The sequence below is a fragment of the Oncorhynchus nerka genome, linkage group LG22 (assembly GCF_034236695.1).
Source record: "Oncorhynchus nerka isolate Pitt River linkage group LG22, Oner_Uvic_2.0, whole genome shotgun sequence".
NCBI classification, from domain to species: Eukaryota; Metazoa; Chordata; class Actinopteri; order Salmoniformes; family Salmonidae; genus Oncorhynchus; species Oncorhynchus nerka.
The window spans coordinates 17,407,585-17,421,237 of NC_088417.1; the positions used below are offsets into that span (position 1 = coordinate 17,407,585).

Here is a 13,653-nt window from a genome sequence, read left to right on the forward strand (position 1 = left end):
CAAATATTGGATATTTTCTCAGAGCATATCCTGCAACTGATGAGACTAAATTGAGAACGGTCACAAAAGTAATTTTTAAATGAATAAAATACTTTATTGCATGGTATACCCTAATGTTACACTCTGTATAGTATGTGCTATTGATCTCACAATATTGACTGCCATTTTGAAGATGACAGACACCTTCCCCTTATGAGTTCTAAAGTTGTTTAGTGCTGTATTTTAAACTCATATATTTAATCCAAATAAACCAGAAAGAGATCATGTATTTCTTGTAAGTCTTCCTTTGCAGCTTTGTCCTTGTACAGAGAGGAAATTGAGATACTTACTACCTGTAGATGTGTAATTGTGAACAAAATTATTTCAGAAATCTAACGAACCATATAACAAAGCATGTTAAACTTCAATGAGATGTAATATAACAGCTAGGTTGGTAATGCTATGTGGTGGGGGGTTTGAAACCCGATGTTGTTTGCAAATAGGATACCTGTACTTTCCTTAAAATGGATAATAAATTCTTTAAAATCAATTTTCATCTCATCCGATTCATCTCATCCGAGGAACCTTTTCTCCAAGTGGAACTTCCATCAGTTTCTGTAAAGAAAGAGTCAATTACACTTTCACACAATCTGAACCACAACAAAAACACTACATCAAAATGAACATAGAAACGATTTAGTGCAAACTTCCAGTGAGGACACAAGCCTAACTGAGTGATGACTGACCTTCAGCAGTCGAGCCTTGTACACCCTGTCGTCCTCCCCCTCCCCTTGTTGCTCCTCCACCTGGTACCTCTTGCTGGCAACTGTCACCTCTTGTTGGTCGTAGAGAATAGCGGGGTCCAGGGTGTGTCCGTTGATGAGACTAACCAGATACTCTCTGTAGTGTTTACTACAATGGCACAGACAGAGACAGACAGAGTGAGAACAGCCTAACAGCCAGAAACGGTGGTTTAAAATTGATTATAGCCTGGGTGGTTCGAGTCCTGAAAGCTGTTTGGCTGACAGCCGTGATATATCAGACCGTATACCACTGGTATGACAAAACATTACTTTTTACTGCTCCAATTACATTGGTAACCAGTTTATAATAGCAATAAGGCACCTCAGGGGTTTGTGGCATATGGCCAATATACCACGGCTAAGGGCTGTATCCAGGCACTCCGCGTTGCATCATGCATAAGAACAGCCCTTAGCCGTGGTATATTGGCCATATACCACACCACCTCAGGCTTTACTGCATAAATATAATTTCATGACATATCTTCAATAGGGGAGAGTGGGGTAAGTTGAGCCACCCTTATTTCTAAGAAACCGAACACAAAATATATCATTTGGCCAACTATTTAGGAAGAGGTCATCATTTCATGGAGTCTGTGAAGGAAGAAATCACATGGAAAAAGTAGAAAGCAAGTTAGGTCCAAAAAATGGATTTTCACCAAGTCAAATTAGTTTATTGTGTTAAAGGTTTCATGATGCTTGTATCTAAACCAAAGTAGGTCATTTTAAGATTGTTCTATACATCAGTTGTGTCTCTATGAGCTTCAGTATTGGGTCCTAAACCTAGCATGAAAATGCATCCTTGTAGCTGTGTGGGATTATATCGTCAAAATGTTTGCCACGGGGTAAATTGAGCCAATGGTTGAACCAACGGCAAGTTGACGTTTTCTTCCAAGGAATAATGCAAGGCAAAGTGTTTGTTAGGTGTTAAACCTGTTAAAAGATGATTCAAATTATTAAAAGACAAAAAAGCGATTGTGATTGTGTTGAATTGTGTTTGGGAAATGAAAATACATGGTTTTGAAAAGGTAGTGGTGATATTTCATTCAGTATAGACGTTTGTAGGCGACTTAACAAGACCTGGGGTAAGTTGTGCCAAGAGGCAACTTTTTTTGGACAAATCATTTCATTTATTTTTTTACCACTATTTCTCCCCAATTGGTAGTTACAGTCTTGTCCCATCGCTGCAACTCCCGTACGAACTTGGGAGAGGCGAAGGTCGAGAGCCGTGTGTCTTCCGAAAGACGACCCCGCCAAGCCGCACTGCTTCTTGACACAATGCCCACTTAACCCGGAAGCCAGCCGCACCAATGTGTCGGAGGAAACACCGTACGCCTGACGACCGTGTCAGTGTGCATTGTGCCCGGCCCACCACAGGAGTCGATAGAGTGCAATGGGATAAGGACAACCTAGCCAGCCAAACCTGGACGACACTGGGCCAATTGTGCGCCGTCTCATGGGTCTCCCGGTCGCAGCCGGCTGCAACACAGCCTGGGATCGAACCAGGATCTGTAGTGATGCAGCTAGCACTGTAGTGCCTTAGACGGCTGCACCCCTCAGGAGGCTTTTTTGGACAATTCTGATTATTTCCAGGGATACACAACATCCTGAAATATATGTAGATATCTTTATTAGAAAGAATACTGTATTTCCCTTGAACCCCCTGAATGTAAAAAATGGCTCAATTTACCCCACTCTCCTCTACAATGAAATACAATTCAATTGTGTGTTTTGTGTGCGTGTGGGTGTAGTGCACAAACAAACAATAAGGTATTTTCAACTATGTGTGTGTGTGACTCACTTGCAGAGTCCAGCTTGTCCTGGCTGAGTTTGGACTCCACAGGGTGAGTCAATCTGCTGACCCCCCTCGTCCTTCTGCTCCATCACTCCACATGCGTCTGAGTCACACAGAAAGGAGTCAGACAGAAAGAGAAAATCAAAGTATGGGCAGAAAGAGAGAAAAAAATAGAGTAAAGTTCTCACAGATCTGGGATCTAAGAGAGGATAAACAAGAGGTCACTCTCACCAGTCTGTGTCCCATTAGGGGGGTCTGTGTTGAACTCAACAGCATTCCTCTATGGACAAAATACAAACAACTCAGCTCAGAAACACAACATTGAAATGACAACCCTTTAACGTTACCAGAACATTCCCAAAACATCCCCCCTGAAATATTCCCTGAACATTCCCAGAACATTCCCTCTGTAATGTTCCCAGAACATTCCCTCTGTAACGTTCCCAGAACATTCCCTCTAACGTTTCCCCCCTGTAACATTCCCAGGACATTCCCCCCTGTAACGTTCCCAGAACATTCCCAGGACATTCCCCCCTGTAATGTTCTCAGAACATCCCTCATCTCTGTACCTGCAGCAGGGCCTGTAGTCTGGCAGGCTCCCAGTCCCTGAGGTAGAAGAGACAGTCTCGTGGGTGATGAGCATGGAGACCTGTGATCTTACACTGGACAGTTTTACAAGCCGTCTGAGAGAGAGGGAGGGGGAGGGAAATGGGTGAAGAAGGGAAAGTGAAAAAGGAAGCAGACATGAGGATGGGAATGTATGATAAGAAAGCCCTGGGGGAAAGGGAGATCCTTCTCTCTGACAATCCATTTAGTGACAAATATGGTACTCCATGCAGTCCCTTTTATGTGACTTACAGTGTGGAAGGGATTGTTGCAGCCGCTGCAGAACTGGTATCTGCATTGGGAGCAGCTGAAGTGCATGCAGCCACCTTTGGTCAAGGCATACTGGAACCTGCAGTGAGGACAGGCTACGTAGAGAGATGAGAAGGGCCACATCATTGTGTTATAACAATTATGATGATGGTGATGAGATGGCATTGTGTGCCAGGAGTCAAGAGTCTCAAAGTAGAAGTGCTGATCTAGGACCAGGCCCTATCTGTCCAGATAATCATATTTATCATTATATAAAAAAGGAAATCTGATCGTATATCAGCAATCATACTCTTTGTGAATATGGGCCAATAACTGCAGAATGTCTAGGCTGACTGACTCACTGATGCCGTTGTCCCGCAGGAACCCGGCCAGTCCCTGTCTCTGGTAGTCAGGGTCATTCTCCCTCTTCCACAACTGGAACTGCTCACAGGATACATCCTGGTGCTGAGCTTCCCACTGACACAGAGAGGGAGAGAGGGAGAGAGGGAGAGAGATAGAGAGGGAGGAGAGAGAGATATAGGGAGAGCGAGAGAGATAGAGAAAGAGAGACAGGCATCATTATTTGGGTCCCACATACACGTGGCTATGAAATGACACTACATGGTAGGCAAGGTAACAACAGGTAACTTTTGTACTTACAGGCTTTTTGCATTGGTTACAAAAGCTCTTCATACATGTGGGGCAGGTGACTTTGAATTGGTTTCCATCATAGATAAAGCCAAAGGTGCACTGAGAAGGGAAGAGGAGGGAGGAGAGAGTGGTGAGAGTGGCGGCAGGCAGCCTGTTCCCCTGAGCGCTGAAGACATGGATGTCGATTAAGGCAGCCCCCCCCTCTCTGCACCTCTCTGATGCAGAAGACACATTTCAGTTGAATACGTTCAGGTTGGACAACTGACTAGAAATCCCCCTTTCCCTGAATGAAAAGGGAAATACAATAGAGACGTAACTGTTGATGTGATGTTGCTGGTTAGAAACCCACTCACGTGACAACACCACAGGAACATGGGATCCTTCATCAGAGCATGTTCCATCAGCTTCTTGTGGAAGAGCTCGTACACCTCACGATCCAGACAGTCTCTCAGCTAAACACACGACATCAATAACGATGTTATAAACATGAAACACAACCAGCAGCAGCTCATGATCGTCCCATTTCAATCTACCTATAGCCCTCCAAGGGACACAAAATTGTAGACGTTTTCCAAAAATGCTCAAATTGGAATTTCTGAAAAAAGAAAACAGGTAACTGCTAACTGGATCTCTCACTTCTATCTCCATATCTTCCATTCTTCTTCATCTTCTCACCTGAATGTCCAGAGTAAAGAAGTAGCTGTCCAGGTGCTCAGGGTCGTTGATGTCTGGTCCTGCACACACAGGACACACCATGTCTCTGATGTGTTTGTCTCTCACAGCGATGGTGAAGTGCTGTGTGAAACACTCGTGGCACACCGAGCACTGACACGAGGTCAGGGACTGCATCTGAGATGTACAGAGAATATATAGCATTAATCCAATAACTCACATACCGGTATTAACATCTTATAGGAAATTATATCTGAGAGAGGAGGGCACCAAAGTGAAAGTTACAGTATGTCAATTGTACTAAAGAATGACAAAACAACACGCAGTGTAATGTAGCTACACCATTCCACGCAAACTCAACCAAACCCCCAGCAGCCCACCTTGCTGTGGGGGAAGATGCTGAGGCAGCAGGGGCACTCGTTGTTGAGGAGGCGGCGGAGGAACTCCCTGTCCTGGGACTCTCTGACGGCCTGGATGACGTCCTCCAGGGAGTACTGGGCATCAGGCTCCTGGAGTAGAGACAGGGCCAGCTCACAGCGCCCCCAGCTGGGCAGCTCGTACAATGCCAGCAGGCGCCTGCACATCCTCTGAGAGGACAGTGGAGGGTAATGATGATGATGATGATGATGAACAACAATCAGATGATTTGTGTTATCTATGGCCTTGGAAAATGCAGTTTAGTTGACTTGTGCATGCTCTCTCTGTCTCTCTCAGACACACACTCTCTGCAGTACCTGCTTGTCAGGGTTCTTGGCATCAATGGGGGCCTCTGGCTGGTCGCTCCAGATGCGCTGGTGGAAGGGCTCCAGGAGGGGCCGCTGCAGCAGGAGACAGAGCCCCCCGCACCTCTCCTCCACTCAGACGCAGAGCCTCCTCACACTGCGATGCCTCCCGGAAGCCCAGAGAACGCAGCTCCCGCATCTACACAGTCAGAGTGCAAACAGCTCTTTTATATCTCTTAGTATTATGGCATTGTTGAGGGGCTTGCATTTCACTGGACGTTTACACCTGCTGTATCCTGTGCACGTAACAAATAAACGTTGGTTTGGTGCAGGTAGCCTAGCGGTTAGGATCGCTGGGCCATTAACTGAATGGTCGCTGGTTTGAATCCCTGAGCCGACTAGATTCAACATTTGTTGATGTGCCCATGAGCAAGGCATTTAAACCTAATTGCTCCTCTAAGTCTCTTTGGATAAGAGCCTCTGCTACCTGACAAAAAAATGTAACTTCAGTATACTTTGCATATAGGCTTAATTGTGACACAGACTAGCTCAGTAAGTAGCCTTGCACAAGTTGGAATGGCTCATAGGAGCACGAGACTATCTGTGTCAAGCAGAGTCACCTCTGGTCCCATTTTTACAGTCTTTGGTATGACTCGGCCTGGAATCAAACTCCCAAACTTCCAACCTCAGGGCTGACAATCTAACCACAAGGCCACAGATGGGTCTAGTGAACGCTTGGTTATTTGAGTGGATATCTAAAGTGATTAGCCATATCAGTTTTGAGTGACCATTAGGGTCAGGTGAACTGTCTGGTTCTCACCTTGGCCTGTCTGTCTCGGAGCAGCTGACGGACTGCTCTCTCAGTGTTGCCTCCTGCTGCCAGCCATGCCTGCTTGGCCTCAACCCTGGACAGCTGCACTCCCTCACCCAGCAGCACACTGGGACTCTGTTGCTCTGTCGACCCCTTATCTGTGTTATCCTGCGGCCCAGAAACCCTTGCTTTGAAGTTCTGCAAAGCTGCCGAAGCTGCCATGGCACAGATCTCATCCAGTAGGTGAGGCAGCTCTGATTTCAGCCAATCACAGGGGTTGACGTTGCTGCCCCTGGAAACGCAGAGGGCTGCGTAAACCTCCTCAGGGCCCACTCCCTTCTTCTCTCCCTTCTGAGGAAGAACATCAATTTAGAAGTTAGAATAATACCAGTTAATGTGGTTTTAATTCACATTTTGAGTGAGTTCAAAAGCCACCTACTCGTATTTGATGGATAAGCTTCAGTCCTTCATCCCTCATCAGGTTCTGTCTCTTAATGTCGATGTTTACCCTGGAAGAGATCTCCGGAGGGACCTGGAGCATCACAGGAGGCGGGACAAAGTCTTTGACTGGAGACTGCAGGAGGAGGGACTTGGGACTGGTGACTGGAGGATCTTTGCACGGCAGGTTGCACACCTCACAAACCACTGCAGGAGGAGAGTTCACATAGGTGCAGAACTGACACATCCACTACAGAGAGAGAAATAGCATGGGAGAGAGGCAGGGACGGGGAGAGATTGTGAAAGATTAAAACCAAAAAGATACGCTTGAATGATTAGATCTCACAGAACATTCCAACTCTAGAGAGTATTTAAACCACTGGGGGGGGGGTGTAACCTTTGTTTCCTTGTCTGCCGTGGGTCCTGGCGTGGGGAGTACTGGAGTACTGGGGAGTACTGGCGTGATAGAGGGACGGGTGGCCAGACGGGGGCGCTCACACACCTCACACAGTATACTGCTGCCTTGGTTCACCACCGTACAGCTCTTACACTGCCACTCTATGAAAGAGGTCAGAGAGGGTAGATAAACAGACAGCCTTATATTGATCTTAGCTTCTAGTAATGCGTGATTATTATTACTGATATAGAGGCACAGGTGACGTGAACACCTCAAACAGGACAGGTGACTGATGTGTTGTTCAAATGAACGTCACATGAAAACTACTCAACAGTTGAGACGTGTATATGAATGTGACCTGGGTTGGGTGGCGGCTGCCCCGGGTCCTCCAGATCTATAAGGGAAGCGATGGCCAGACGGGGTCGTTCACAGGTCACACACAGCGCGGCTTTCACCTCGTTGACTGTAGTGCACTGAGCACACTCCCATGAGGAAAGAGAGAGGCTAGAAAAGAGAAGAAACAAGTGAGAGGAAAGAGAGAGGCTATAAAAGAGAAGAAACAAGTGAGAGGAAAGAGAGAGGCTAGAAAAGAGAAGAAACACAAGTGAGAGGAAAGAGAGAGACTAGAAAAGAGAAGAAACACAAGTGAGAGGAAAGAGAGAGACTAGAAAAGAGAAGAAACACAAGTGAGAGGAAAGAGAGAGGGTAGAAAAGAGAAGAAACACAAGTGAGAGGAAAGAGAGAGGCTAGAAAAGAGAAACACAAGTGAGAGAGACTAGAAAGAGAAGGCTAGAGGAAAAAGAGAGAAGAAACACAAGTGAGAGGAAAGAGAGAGGCTAGAAAAGAGAAGAAACACAAGTGAGAGGAAAGAGAGAGACTAGAAAAGAGAAGAAACACAAGTGAGAGGAAAGAGAGAGGGTAGAAAAGAGAAGAAACACAAGTGAGAGGAAAGAGAGAGGCTAGAAAAGAAGAAACACAAGTGAGAGGAAAGAGAGAGGCTAGAAAAGAAGAAACACAAGTGAGAGGAAAGAGAGAGGCTAGAAAAGAGAAGAAACAAGTGAGAGGAAAGAGAGAGGCTAGAAAAGAGAAGAAACAAGTGAGAAGAAGGCTAGAAAGAGAAGAAACACAAGTGAGAGGAAAGAGAGAGGCTAGAAAAGAGAAGAAACACAAATGAGAGGAAAGAGAGAGACTAGAAAAGAGAAGAAACACAAGTGAGGAAAAGAGAGAAGAAAAGAGAAGAAACACTGAGAGGAAAAAAGACTAGAAAAGAAACACAAGTGAGAGGAAAGAGAGAGGCTAGAAAAGAGAAGAAACACAAGTGAGAGGAAAGAGAGAGGCTAGAAAAGAGAAGAAACACAAGTGCTGCGCTAGGTTGGGATACTAGGTGCGTCCTGTGTACCACATGAGTTCAATATTTTCAACTTGTGCATTGCAAAACGGTGCACTGGTACAAACGGAGGTTCATAAAAGGCAGTGCACCCTGATAGTTTTCAGGAAACCAGCCAACAGAATGACGTGCAAAATGAATATCCACAGAAGTGTTCTGTGCGTAATTTAGCGTGCCATCATGCAGGACTAGTGATTTGAAATCAGTAGCCTACTCTATATGGGAACAACCAGTTCAATGTATTGATGTCGCTCGAGATGAATGTGCCAGAAGGTTAGAAACAAACTAGATGAATTCCTGTAATGCGGCCTTGTGTGCAGCCGATGAAACCAGTAGGTCCATATGAGAATAACTTTCATCTGTTTTAATTATTAGCTTTGGTTGAACAGGTCAATAATGATCTTCTCCATGCTGCAAACTGTACTGCAGCCTTGCGAAGCAGATGTGCATCGAGTATGGAAAATGTAGTCTAGACATCTGGCAAAAACAACATAGGGCAAAACGCGTCTGGTGGACATATGGTGGAAGAAGTGAGTGATCAGGTTTGTGTGTGTAGAGTCGATTATAACACATCCTCATTTCTAACCTAAAAGCTCTTGTTAGTTTGGCGGGGGTAACCAGTGTCCTGTTGTGACCCCCGCGGTCAGGGTGAGAATGGTACAGTCTGTCACATTCCAGACACAGCCTCTGAGAACAGGTGGAGCAAGGGGCGTAGACTTGGGACATACCACAGATGGTACAGGTCTCTAAGGGGGGGTTTAAAGATGATAAGTGTTAGTTTACATATTCATGGGTAAGAATATTTAAATAAATATTGGATTAAAAGTGAGATTTGAGCTGAAATGGTCAAAGCTATGACCCATATCTTACCCTGTATTCTATCTCTCCTGTGATTGGCTCTGGACGGGTGGCGGTGGTAGATGAGGTCACATGACTGACAGAAAGGAAGAGAACCACAGGGTGGGCAGAGGAGAGAGGGAGTGGCACCGCACAGATTACACCCCCCATCTGAGAGAGAGAGAGAGAGAGAGAGAGAGAGAGAGAGAGAGAGAAAGAAAGAGGGAAAGCGGGAGAGGGAGAGAGGGAGAGAGAGAGAGGGAGAGAGAGAGAGAGAGATGGAGAGAGAGGGAGAGAAGCGCAATAAGCAATACGCAATAAGTTTGTCATCCAATGACAGTACAACAGACAGGCAGATGACATATGCCAGTGGGGTTGGAAGTGGGCAGGTTGCCAGGTAACAGACAGGTAAACTCGTACAGAGAGTGGGTGTCTGTCTCACCTGTGGGAGTGGTCGAGGCGTGTCTTAGTCCAGGACTAGCAGCCGGTTTGGGTGGAGGAGATAGCGGCTGAAGGTCTTTCCCCCTGTCCCCATGCTCCTCTCCTGGTGGGATGACCACTGCATCAGACATCAGCTCTGGTTTCTCCTGAAGAGAGCAGAATAGCCCTAATTACAACAGTAATCATAGAAACAGGTAGAAGTAGAAACAGACAAACCGATTAACCACTCGACTGTACGTTGTTACACAGACCTGATTTGTCTTCGGGAGACTAAGGGATGGGATTATATTGCTGTAGATTTCTGGGTGAGCATGTGTACCCTGACAGACAACAACAACACAGTAACACATAAGAGTTAGCAAGAGATCAAACATGGAAACTCATCTTTGTGGTTATCCTCAAATTGAGAATTAGAACAATTTAAAAAATTTAATTAGATAATAACACTCTTAGACTCTCATATGAACGTTCACCTTGATAAGCATGTCCAGTTCCATGCGCAAGGTCATGACCTCAATGGTCACTGCAGCAACCTTCCCGACGTCTGGATCTGTGACATCATCGGGGAAGCTGAGGCCGTCTGGCTGTTGATTGGTGTAACCGTAGAGAAACAGGACTGACCTGCCACCCTGTAGAAAAGATAGCAGACAGTAGAATAAACCACCGTTGACTCAAATTAGTGAAAAAGTCAACTAAAAATGCTTTAAAAATCACTGGGTACCCATGTCACGTTCTGACCTTTATTTCCTTTGTTTTGTCATTATTTAGTATGAGTTGGGGTGGACAGTCTATGTTTGTTTTTCTATGATTTGGGTATTTCTATGTTTCGGCCTAGTATGGTTCTCAATCAGAGGCAGGTGTCATTAGTTGTCTCTGATTGAGAATCATACTTAGGTAGCCTGGGTTTCACTGTGTTTGTGGGTGATTGTTCCTGTCTCTGTGTTTGCACCAGATAGAGCTGTTTTAGGTTTTCACGTTTCTTGTTTTGTTAGTCTGTTCATGTATAGTTGTCTTTATTAAAGAACCATGAATAGAAACCACGCTGCGTTTTGGTCCACCTCTCCTTCAACTCAAGAAAACCATTACAACCCACTGCTCTAGGTCTATGTCTATGACCCATAAGGCACATTAAACATTGCTCATTGATCCACTCCCTATTTGAACAATCTGACTATTTGTAGTGAAAACAATAGACTCTAATCTGTCCTATGCACAAGGAAGTCAATAATGATCCTGTAATAATAAGGAAAGGGCAGTAAGTTCCTGATAGGAACTTAGGAACTGTGTTAACTAACCTCCAGACGAGCTTCAATGCCATACAACTCTCCTTCCGTTGCCTCCAACTGCTCTTAAATGCAAGTAAAACCAAATGCACGCTCTTCAACCGATCACTGCCCGCACCTGCCCGCCCGCCCAGCATCACTACTCTGGACGGTTCTGACTTAGAATATGTGGACAACTACAAATACCTAGGTGTCTGGTTAGACTGTAAACTCTCCTTCCAGACTCATTTTAAGCATCTCCTATCCAAAATGAAATCTAGAATCGGCTTCCTATTTCGCAACAAAGCATCCTTCACTCATGCTGCCAAACATACCCTTGTAAAACTGACCATCCTACCGATCCTTGACTTTGGCGATGGCATTTATAAAATAGCCTCCAACACTCTACTCAGCAAATTGGATGCAGTCTATCACAGTGCCATCCGTTTCATCACCGAAGCCCCATACACTACCCACCACTGCGACCTGTATGCTCTCGTTGGCTGGTCCTCGCTACATATTCGTCGCCAAACCCACTGGCTCCAGGTCATCTATAAGTCTTTGCTAGGTAAAGCCCCGCCTTATCTCAGCTCACTGGTCACCATAGCAGCACCCACCCGTAGCACGTGCTCCAGCAGGTATATTTCACTGGTCACCCCCAAAGCCAATTCCTCCTTTGGCTGCCTTTCCTTACAGTTCTCTGTTGCCAATGACTGGAACCAATTAAAAAAATTACTGAAGCTGGAGACTCATATCTCCCTCACTAACTTTAAGCATCAGCTATCAGAGCAGCTTACAGATCATTGCACCTGTACATAGCCCATCTGTAAATAGCCCACCCAACTACCTCATCCCCATATTGTTATTTATTTTGTTTTATTTATATTTTGCTCCTTTGCACCCCAGTTTCTCTACTTGCACATTCATTTTCTGCACATCTATCACTCCAGTGTTTATTAGCGAAATTGTAATTATTTCGCCACTACAGCCTATTTATTGCCTTACCTCCCTAATCTTACTTAATTTGCACACACTGTATATAGACTTTTCTATTGTGTTATTGACTGTACGTTTGTTTGTTCTTTGTGTTGTTGTTTTTGTCGCACTGCTTCGCTTTATCTTGGCCGGGTCGCAGTTGTAAATGAGAACCTGTTCTCAACTGGCCTACCTGGTTAAATAAAGGTGAGAAAAAAAAGAAAATAATTGGGTTTAAAGAGGCCTGTCTCCCTCCTTTACCTTGATGGCGTCCACGGTAGCCCTGAAGACTGGGTTGTTGTGCTTGACGCTGCGCCAGTACCTGGGCCTGCTGGGGCTGGTCAGGTTACAGCCATACTTTTCCAGGATGCTCAAGGCTTTAAACAGCCGTCCAACAGACTCTAGGACCTGATGGAGGGAGGAGAGGTGGGGGAGAGGGGATCAGGAGGGCAGAGGGGTTAACAAGAATATCTGAAGGTGCAAGGCGTACAGTAAAGACAAAAATACATTTAGGGGGCAACTGGATTGGACTGAATATAAAACCTCACCTCCTCCCTGCTCTGCCCTGCTATGTTCTGTGTCACCATGGTCTGTGCTGTGATGTGGTGAAACTTGTCAGACAGGGACAGGGGAACATTGGCCATGAACTGGACATCAGTCTTCAATGCCTGGGCAGAGCCTGAATAGGACAGGAGGGACTCAGCTCTCCTCCGCACCTCCTCGAAAGGGACAGGCTGGGTACTCATCATTCACACACTGGGGGGATAGAGATATAAAATGACAGTAGGTCAACTCAGGGATGGGACTGTTGACTGATGTGCAGTAGGTAGGCCTACCGTCATTTCTTATGTATCTGGGTGTACCGTCTAGCTACTGTGAACATGGATATCTCCAAGGTAGCTCAAATGGTAGAGCGCTCGCCAAGGTAACGTTTCTAATATAAATAGTTCTGTCTGGATAACAGCTTCTGCTAAATGGCTCAAATGTTAAGTGTAAGTACATTGAAGTTTCAACTTTTGTCTCAAAATGACACGTGACACTAGATAGCTGTAAACTTTACAGTTAGCTAGCTGTAGTAGTGCATGTTCTGAAATTTAAGTGGCACATTGAGCTGGCTGGCAAGTCAATTTGTAATTATGCTCTAGCTAATGTATGACTGGCTAGCAAGGCGACATCGAAAGTTTATGATGAGAGCCAGATCAGTGCCACTTTACCTTTATCTTCTGCGTTTCCAGATGTATTTCGTGATCCAAGTCCTTTATGAATCCAACTGACTGTTATATCAAGGCAAAATGTAGCTACATTTCTAGTATCACGTCGGTCTTCTGAAGCATGTCTTCAAAAGCACAGCTAGCTAAAGTCACAACAACAGTGAAAATGTAGTTGACGCGGAAGTTGTTATCGAGAGGGGCGATGTAGAATAAACCTTGATGTACACTACCCTCTAGCGGTATTATAAATAATAGCAGTTACTGTAGTTACATTGTTATTATTTCATTATTTTAAATCAATCACTCACTCAATCATGAAAGCCACAAACTGCAGTTCACGTGTCTTCTTGGAACTGACCACAGAACACTGTGTTGGAAACATTACTTTTCATGGTTGGACTGCTTTCATTCATTATTCAT

General features: G+C 45.2%; 1 pseudogene; it reads right to left on the bottom strand.

The window, feature by feature from the left end:
• Positions 1 to 69: 69 nt before the first annotated feature.
• Positions 70 to 13,412, bottom strand: LOC115104920 (E3 ubiquitin-protein ligase RNF31-like; annotated as a pseudogene).
• Positions 13,413 to 13,653: the final 241 nt, after the last annotated feature.